We start from the raw sequence: 9,961 nt of genomic DNA, 5'->3' as shown, positions 1-9,961 counted from the left end.
CAGTGTTGCCAATGTATGTAAAGCGCTGTGGAACTAATAGCGCTATATAAATGAATAAAATTATTATTATTATTATTATTGTGATAGGTGGCGTAGCGATAATTATCGCTACGCCAGCTTCACATGCACTCACCTGCCCTGCGACCGTCGCTCTGGCCGGCGTCCCGCCTGCTTCCTAAGGGGGCGGGTCGTGCGGCGTCACAGCGACGTCACACGGCAGGGGCAGGCGGTCAATGGCGGCGGAGGGGCGGAGATGAGCAGGATGTAAACATCCCGCCCACCTCCTTCCTTCCGTATAGCCGTCGGCGGCAGGTAAGGAGATGTTCCTCGTTCCTGCGGCTTCACACACAGCGATGTGTGCTGCCACAGGAACGAGGAACTACATCGTACCTGTCGCGGCACCGGCATTATGGAAATGTCGGACCCTGCACCGATGATACGATAACGACGCTTTTGTGCTCGTTCATCGTATCATCTAGGATTTACACACTACGACATCGCAAGTGACGCCGGATGTGCGTCACTTTCGATTTGACCCCACCGACATCGCACCTGTGTTGTCGTAGTGTGCAAAGCCGCCCTAAATCTAAAACCCCTGATTATATCAGAACTGCTGCACCCAGTAATTTAAGTGATACATCATTGGATTCAGGCTCTCTACCTACATCATGCTGCTCTCAGATGAGGTAGCAAAAACCTGCTGACAGATCCCCTTTAATGTTATGGCTGTTACAAACACAGAAGCATAAATACATCAAGCAAGAATTAATTTACTTTGTGACAGCACGAGGAAGTACATTCTATAAATAGAAAATTGACTACGGGTGATTACACTTTTTCATCACTGAGATTGATTTACTATTTAAAAAAAGAACAAAAAAGCAAAAAAATTCCTTTTAAATTACTTAGATTCACATTAGATGTCATAATGGTACCACTGGAGAAATTCGAGGAGGGAAGGAAGCGCTGCTGAAAAACCCCGGGGACACACGGAGCCGCATTTACCATGTGTGAGCTGTCACTTATGGAGAGTCCGGAGTATTCATCATCACATCATGTATCTATTAGCAGCACGGGACGGCGAAACCAAAATAAGTGTTCCACATTGGTGAATTAAAAGCTACAGTATGTATGTATATTGGGACACTGAGTACAGGTCATTGTGTTAACATCCTGGTATTATTAGAATGAGGATAAAGCTTTGCAAAAAGACTAAATAAGGTAAGCCAATTTTAATTTTTGTATTTCAAATTTTTTTTTATAAAATTGTATTTTTTTTTATTTTTCTATTGACATAGCTGCACGAGGGCTTGTCTTGTGCAGGATGAGCTGTAAGTTTGAATGACATCATGACACGATTCATTTTACCATATAAAGTATTGAAAAATGTGAAAAAAGTGAGATGAAATTGTGAAAACAAATAAAAATTAATTCCACCACTGCCTTTTAGATTTAATTTCTACAGCTTTGATCATCTGGTAAACACAATCTGGTAGTAAGATTCTTTAGGTCATCACGATTATGGCGATACCAAATGTACAGGGGTTTTTGGGGGGGGAATTTTTTGCAATTTTGCTAGAAATATGAGAAATTGTTGCTAAACTTTTAACTCTTCTAACTTCCTAATTTTTTGTTATGTTTAAAAAAAATGATGCAGATGTAAAGTAGATTTGTGCTAAATACTATTTTGTGTGATAGAATGATCTGGTTGAAGGGCATAAAAATAAAATGCAAATTTTAAATTTTCAACATTTTAGCCAATATTCCGATATTTTCACATACAGTATAAAAGCAAAAAATAGTGACCCAAATTTACTACTAACATGAAGCCCTATATGTAACGAAAAAGCATTCTTACAAACACCGGAATCCGTTGAAGCGTTCCAGAGTTATTACCCGTATAAATGCACCTGCTCTGTGATAGTCTCAGTGTTCTGTTTAAAGCACAGAGAGCATCGTGAAGACCAAGGAACACAACAGGCAGGTCCGTGATACTGTTGTGGAGAGGTTTAAAGCCGGATTTGGTTACAAAAAGATTTCCACAACTTTAAACATCCCAAGAAGCACTGTGCAAGCGATCATATTGAAATGGAAGGAGTATTATACCACTGCAAATCTACCAAGACCCGGCCGTCCATCTAAACTTTCATCTCAAACAAGGAGAAGACTGATCAGAGATGCAGCCAAGAGGCCCATGATCACTCTGGATGAACTGCAGAGATCTACAGCTGAGGTGGGAGAGTGTGTCCATAGGACAACAATCAGTCTTACACTGCACAAATCTGGCCTTTATGGAAGAGTGGGAAGAAGAAAGCCATTTCTCAAAGATATCCATAAAAAGTGTCATTTAAAGTTTGCCACAAGCCAACTGGGAGACACACCAAACATGTGGAAGAAGGTGCTCTGGTCAGATAAAACCAAAATCAAACTATTTGGGCACAATGCCAAGTGATATGTTTGGCGTAAAAGCAACACAGCTCATCACCCTGAACACACCATCCCCACTGTCAAACATGGTGGTGGCAGCATCATGGTTTGGGCCTGCTTTTCTTCAACAGGGACAGGGAAGATGGTTAAAATTGATGGGAAGATGGAGGGAGCCAAATACAGGACCACTCTTGAAGAAAACCTGTTGGAGTCTGCTAAAGACCTGAGACTGGGACGGAGATTTGTCTTTCAACTTGATCCAAAACATAAAGCAAAATCTACAATGAAATGGTTCACAAATAAACGTATCCAGGTGTTAGAATGGCCAAGTCACAGTCCAGACCTGAACCCAATATGTCATATACAGTATTACATGTCAGACATGTGGTTTACAATACATAGGTTGCACAAGTAATTCATTAAAAACTAGAATTAGAAGACATCTTTCAGATGCTAGGAATAAAATGTTAGTCAAATGTTCTGCTGCTTCACGTCATTTTACAGTATGTAGGTGACATATCCAGTTGTAAAATTACAGGGATTGAAAAAGTGAGTATGCCCCCTAGAGGAGGAGACCGTAAATGTAAGCTTCTTAACCGAGAAGCTTGGTGGATTTTTGTACTTAATACTTGAGCCCCAGCAGGGATGAATATTAGACAGCATGTAACATATCACTATATCTAAGGAATGATTAATCTCTAAAAAATAATCAAAATAGCTCCTTAAAAATAAAAACTTTGAAAAGGGTTTTTATTTTTTTTTTGGTTAAGGAATAGTTAACATTTTGCGCAGCCCCATTAGTGCATAAGATACGACATATAATGCCATGTTGAATACACTTCCCACACACATTGAAAAAGGAGGTTGATCCGAAACATGTCTGTGTCTGGCCCCTTATGATATTGCGTCGGAAAAAAATTTCCTTGCGTTTTTATGCACCTATTGTAATGGATTTTTTTTAATGGAATAATTAAAGTCCTGGATTTTAGAAGATTTTCTCGCTGGAATTTTTCATTTCTTCAGTGTACCCCCCGGTTACTCACCAAGATCCGTGCTGAAGACAATTTTCCAGATGGGGTGAGCTGATCCTAAGTTTGTTTAAAGTGACAGTGGTCAGAATTGAAAAAATTGGTTTGATCAGAAGATAAAAACAGGTTTTTGGGTGAAGAAGTGTAACACCCATACCGGAGTTCCCACACTGTCCTGCCCCCCTCCTCCAGCGGGGATGTCGGTTGTCTCACCTGCCCGAACGGTGCGAGCGCACTATGCCCCCTTTCTTAGAGGTCCAGCGCACCATAACCCGGAAATGACTGTCAGGTCAGCTGAGAGGCTGCAGGTACTTAAGGCACCTTTTCACTATTCGAGGTGCCTGGGTAACGAGTTACATTACTAGTTCTCAGGTTCCCAGTGCTGCTGCTGATATACTGTACTATATTCTGCTGCTGATTTGTGTCTGTGTTGCAGTGTGATGCCGATCCATTGCTGCTGTGATCTCTAGTCCGATACCGCTACTATCCACGCCGACCCGCCACTGCAAGTAACCACGCCAGTCGCTGCTGCTGCATCTATCCATCCATCCCGGATGGATCCACGACTCTGCCTGCCGCTGCTGCCGCTACCACCAATGACTGTATCGTGTCCGTGACGCCAGTGGCCGGGGTACCACAGATCCCCTGGGGCTGCCCTCTGCTAGCTGCTTACCAGTGTGTGTACCTGCTTCCACCACCAGTGGCAGTAGTGGAGACTCGGCGGCCAGTCCAGCTCACTCCCCAGGCAAGTGAATGACACCTTTGGTCCAATGGACCCACTAATACAGTGCACGCCCCGCGAGTATAACAAGAGGTTTATACAGAAACTCCTTGTTTTCTCCAACCTTTATATAATGAAATCCAAGTTGATCTATAATTTTCTGTAAGTTCATATTTATTTTTTTTTTCAAGACTTTTAATTAAACAAGGATTGATGTCAAACCCATATAACCTTGATTCAAGGAACCAAGTTTCCAAGTCCATTGTGCTTTTTTTCTCTCTACAATAATATTTCTTTTCTTTAAGATGTAGAAATGTCAAGGCTGCACTCAAAGGTCACAATAAAGAAAACAAAAGGCAGAAAATATTCCATCTAGCAGAAGGCAAATGCATCTTGTCAAAGGTAAAAACGCTAAGTAAAAGGTTTATTGTGGGCACGTTTTAGATTTTTCCATTGTCATATTCCAAGAGACATAGCATTCTTTTTATTCCTCTGTCAACATAGCCGTATGATCATGGTCGCTTTTGCCAACTGGCGAAATGAGGATTTGGCCTCAGGAGGTGGTGTCTGAACCATCTTTCAAGAGGAGACATTTTGAGATCCCCACCTAAAAACTTAAAGGGTTTTTCTTCATAAGCTGCGGCCACCACCACTAATCCCTTATATACAGCATTCCAGAATACTGTATATAAGAGCCCAGGCCACTATGTATAATGTAAAAAACAACTTTATATACAGTTAGGTCCAGAAATATTTGGACAGTGACACAATTCTCGCGAGTTGGGCTCTGCATGCCACCACATTGGATTTGAAATGAAACCTCTACAACAGAATTCAAGTGCAGATTGTAACGTTTAATTTGAAGGTTTGAACAAAAATATCTGATAGAAATTGTAGGAATTGTACACATTTCTTTACAAACACTCCACATTTTAGGAGGTCAAAAGTAATTGGACAAATAAACCAAACCCAAACAAAATATTTTTATTTTCAATATTTTGTTGCGAATCCTTTGGAGGCAATCACTGCCTTAAGTCTGGAACCCATGGACATCACCAAACGCTGGGTTTCCTCCTTCTTAATGCTTTGCCAGGCCTTTACAGCCGCAGCCTTCAGGTCTTGCTTGTTTGTGGGTCTTTCCGTCTTAAGTCTGGATTTGAGCAAGTGAAATGCATGCTCAATTGGGTTAAAATCTGGTGATTGACTTGGCCATTGCAGAATGTTCCACTTTTTTGCACTCATGAACTCCTGGGTAGCTTTGGCTGTATGCTTGGGGTCATTGTCCATCTGTACTATGAAGCGCCGTCCGATCAACTTTGCGGCATTTGGCTGAATCTGGGCTAAAAGTATATCCCGGTACACTTCAGAATTCATCCGGCTACTCTTGTCTGCTGTTATGTCATCAATAAACACAAGTGACCCAGTGCCATTGAAAGCCATGCATGCCCATGCCATCACGTTGCCTCCACCATGTTTTACAGAGGATGTGGTGTGCCTTGGATCATGTGCCGTTCACTTTCTTCTCCAAACTTTTTTCTTCCCATCATTCTGGTACAGGTTGATCTTTGTCTCATCTGTCCATAGAATACTTTTCCAGAACTGAGCTGGCTTCATGAGGTGTTTTTCAGCAAATTTAACTCTGGCCTGTCTATTTTTGGAATTGATGAATGGTTTGCATCTAGATGTGAACCCTTTGTATTTACTTTCATGGAGTCTTCTCTTTACTGTTGACTTAGAGACAGATACACCTACTTCACTGAGAGTGTTCTGGACTTCAGTTGATGTTGTGAACGGGTTCTTCTTCACCAAAGAAAGTATGCGGCGATCATCCACCACTGTTGTCATCCGTGGACGCCCAGGCCTTTTTGAGTTCCCAAGCTCACCAGTCAATTCCTTTTTTCTCAGAATGTACCCGACTGTTGATTTTGCTACTCCAAGCATGTCTGCTATCTCTCTGATGGATTTTTTCTTTTTTTTTCAGCCTCAGGATGTTATGCTTCACCTCAATTGAGAGTTCCTTAGACCGCATATTGTCTGGTCACAGCAACAGCTTCCAAATGCAAAATCACACACCTGTAATCAACCCCACACCTTTTAACTACTTCATTGATTACAGGTTAACGAGGGAGATGCCTTCAGAGTTAATTGCAGCCCTTAGAGTCCCTTGTCCAATTACTTTTGGTCCCTTGAAAAAGAGGAGGCTATGCATTACAGAGCTATGATTCCTAAACCCTTTCTCCGATTTGGATGTGAAAACTCTCATATTGCAGCTGGGAGTGTGCACTTTCAGCCCATATTATATATATAATTGTATTTCTGAACATGTTTTTGTAAACAGCTAAAATAACAAAACTTGTGTCACTGTCCAAATATTTCTGGACCTAACTGTACTCACCTAGGGGGCGGTTGAGTCCAATGGGTGTCACTGCTCTCTGGTCCGGCCCCTCCTCTATCTTGTGTTGTTGCCGTCCTCCTTCCCAGCCCCGCGTGGATGACACGTCCTGCGTCATCCAAACAGAGGCCTCCATTGTGCTCTTGCGCAGGCGCACTTTGATCTACTCTACTGAGGGCAGAGCAAAGTACTGTAATTGTTGGTATATGCAACAGACAAGGACTTCTTTGTATATATGTAAAGGAGGACTTTATGCTGATCTAACACTAGATGGCGATGTTTTGTAAAGTTTCCTTACTCTATTGTAAAAAGTCTTTTGTTTTTTTTCTGGTTTCACTTTCTCTTCCTGATATAATGATGTATGACTGTGCATATCGTTACCTCATGTTCTCTCAGAAGTAAAGAGTTTGTTATCCCATGTAATCTGCTCTGTGAACTTTCTTCTGCAACTGGGAAGCTAGAAGCTGTGCTGTGCAACAGTAATGCGCAGGTGCGAGGAAAGGTCAAAGACTGCTCGTGCATGTGCACTAGAGTACATTCATCTGCCATCAGCAAGGCAGATCAAAGTGTGCGTGCACAGGAGTGCAATGGTAGACACTGTGTGGCTGACAAAGGATGAGTCATCCACACGGGGATGGGAAGGAGGACACAACTGCATATAGTTAGAGGAGGTGCCGGACCGAGAGCAGTGACGCCCATCAGACCAGATCGCCCTCTAGGTAAATATTATAAAGGTCTTTTTTATGTTATACACAGCGGCCTGGGCTCTTATATATGGTATTCTAGAATACTGTATATAAGGGCTCACTGGTGGTGGTCGCAGCTTATAGGGGAAAATCCTGGTGACCGGTTCCCTTTAACCAGAGGACCCCTTCACTTGTTTATTTTTCCAGTACGTGTAGTATCCATTTTTGTCACAGCTACCCATTTTCTATGTAAATGTATTAAGGCTTTGGTAATGCTGCATGGAGCAGGTTTGTTGTGTGGAGCGTGTTCAGGAGCTGAGCCCGCTCCACCTACCGTAAATGACGGCTATGTCACTTACTACATCAGCAATAGCCGAGCAGGCAAAACCAAGCTTTTACAAGGCTCTGGAACTCTAAATATGAAAATGTTATGGGCCTTGGAAAATTTTGACGGTAGCCAACATTTTTTTTTTATACAAACTTTTTGTATTTTTTTTCACCAATTAAACAATAATAAAAAGGAAAACAAGGAAACTTCCGAAGGGGCATGAAGCTGTGAACAATAACAGACTAAGTGATAATTACCTACCATCACCCACCTGGATCCAGCACCAGCCACTTTGTAGTTCGTGATGACACAGGAATAGGAGACATTACTGTTCCACCACCAGAAGGACCGCTGCAGCCAATGATTGGCTGCCGAAATCAGGCGACTTAAGCAGCAGCACATCTGCACAATTCACCTGACCACTGCAGCCAATCACAGGCCACAGCGGTCCCGTTGACGGTGGAGTGGTGACGTGTCTTCTTATCCTTGACAATGGAGCGGACTGTGATGGATTTAGGCAGGTGCTGATAGTTAAGCGGGCTTTACACGCTACAATGTATCTTACAATGTGTCGGCGGGGTCACTTCGTAAGTGACACACATCCGGCATCGTAAGTAATATTGTAGCTTTAAAACCTACGTGCGATTGAACGAAAAACCGTTCATCGCACGCACGTCGTTCAATTACTAAAAATTGAACGTGCGGTTGTTCAATGTTCCCGAGGTAGCACACATCGCTGTGTGTGACACCCCGGGAACGATGAACAGATCTTACCTCTGTCCCGCGGCTCTCGCCGGCAATGCGGAAGGAAGGAGGTGGGCGGGATGTTTACGTCCCGCTCATCTCCACCCCTCCGCTTCTATTGGCCGGCTGCCGTGTGACGTCGCGGTGACGCCGAACGTCCCTCCCCATCCAGGAAGTGGATGTTCGCCGCCCACATCGAGGTCGTATGGAAGGGTAAGTATGTGTGACGGGAAAAAATCGTTTGTGCGACACGGGCAACAAATTGAACGTGTCGCACATACGATGGGGGCGGGTCACATCGCATACGATATCGTATGCGAAATTGACATGTGTGAAGCAGGCTTTAGTATCATTTAACTTGTTATTTTCTTAAAGCTCCAAAACTCGGGAGAACTTTTCTTTTTGTCCAGATATCTCATTCAACTTTTAATCATTTTGTTGGACAGAAAGTTATATTTTCAATGGTACAATTAATAAAAGTATCCACAATCTCCACATTTTGCCCCGTAATGATGATCTGCCGTAAAGAGTTGTCAAAGTTGTACACAGTCTTGATCTGTATTTGAGGTCATTAAGAAAATTGTATAGTTTGGAAAATCCCTTTTTTGTTAGCGATGTTCCTTGATAATAAACGGATCTCTGCGTCTCTCACTGCTGTGACCAACGATCATCTGCAATCTGTGGAGTAATGTGGCAGCAACAGTTCAATATCCCTATAATTACACCACCACGGCGGACATTAAGTATTACTCAGTTCTCAGTCCCATCAATAAACTGTTAGAATCATAAGCAGATGTCCAGCGCTCGTTCTCCACAGCATAAAATCCTCTTGACTTTAGTAGAAAAAACATCAATTCAAAAGCAGTAATCTCCAGCCTTCTACCAATGCGTTTTAACCTTTTCAGTCTTACTTGTGGCTACATTCACTATAGCATAACAATCAAAAGCAGAAGTCCAGCGCTCGTTCTCCACAGCATAAAATGCTCTTGACTTTTTTATAAAAAAAACATTGATTCAAAAGCCGAAACTTCCAACCGTCTACCAACGCGTTTCAACATCTTCGATCTTACTTGTGGTTACATTCACTATAGCATAAGAATCAAAAGCAGAAGTCCAGTGCTCATTTTCCACAGCATAAAATAATCTTGACTTTATTAGAAATATCAATTCAGAAGCCGAAACTTCCAGCCTTCTACCATAAGTTTCAACCTCTTCGGTTTTACATTCACTATAGCATACAAATCAAAAGCAGAAGTTCAGAGCTTGTTCTCCATAGCATAAAATCATCTTGACTTTAGTAAAAAAACATTAATTCAAAAGCAGTAATTTCCAGCATTCTACCAACGCATTTCGACCTTTTCGGTATTACTCGTGGTTACATTCACTATAGCATAAGAATCAAAAGCAGAAGTCCAGCGCTCATTCTCCACAGCATAAAATGCTCTTGACTTTATAAGAAAAACATGAATTCAAAAGCATTAACTTCAGCATTCTACCAACGCATTTCACAAAAATTCAATGTAACACCTTACACTGATGGTGGAACCCTTTTGATGGTAGTCCACTAGAATCCTTTTGAAGGTAGTCTACTAGCAGCACGCCCACCATATCCTTCTCGGACTTTCCTTGCAGAAA

Source organism: Anomaloglossus baeobatrachus, chromosome 8 (genome assembly GCF_048569485.1).
Source record: "Anomaloglossus baeobatrachus isolate aAnoBae1 chromosome 8, aAnoBae1.hap1, whole genome shotgun sequence".
Taxonomy (NCBI): Eukaryota; Metazoa; Chordata; class Amphibia; order Anura; family Aromobatidae; genus Anomaloglossus; species Anomaloglossus baeobatrachus.
Note: the sequence above shows the minus strand (reverse complement) of the source record.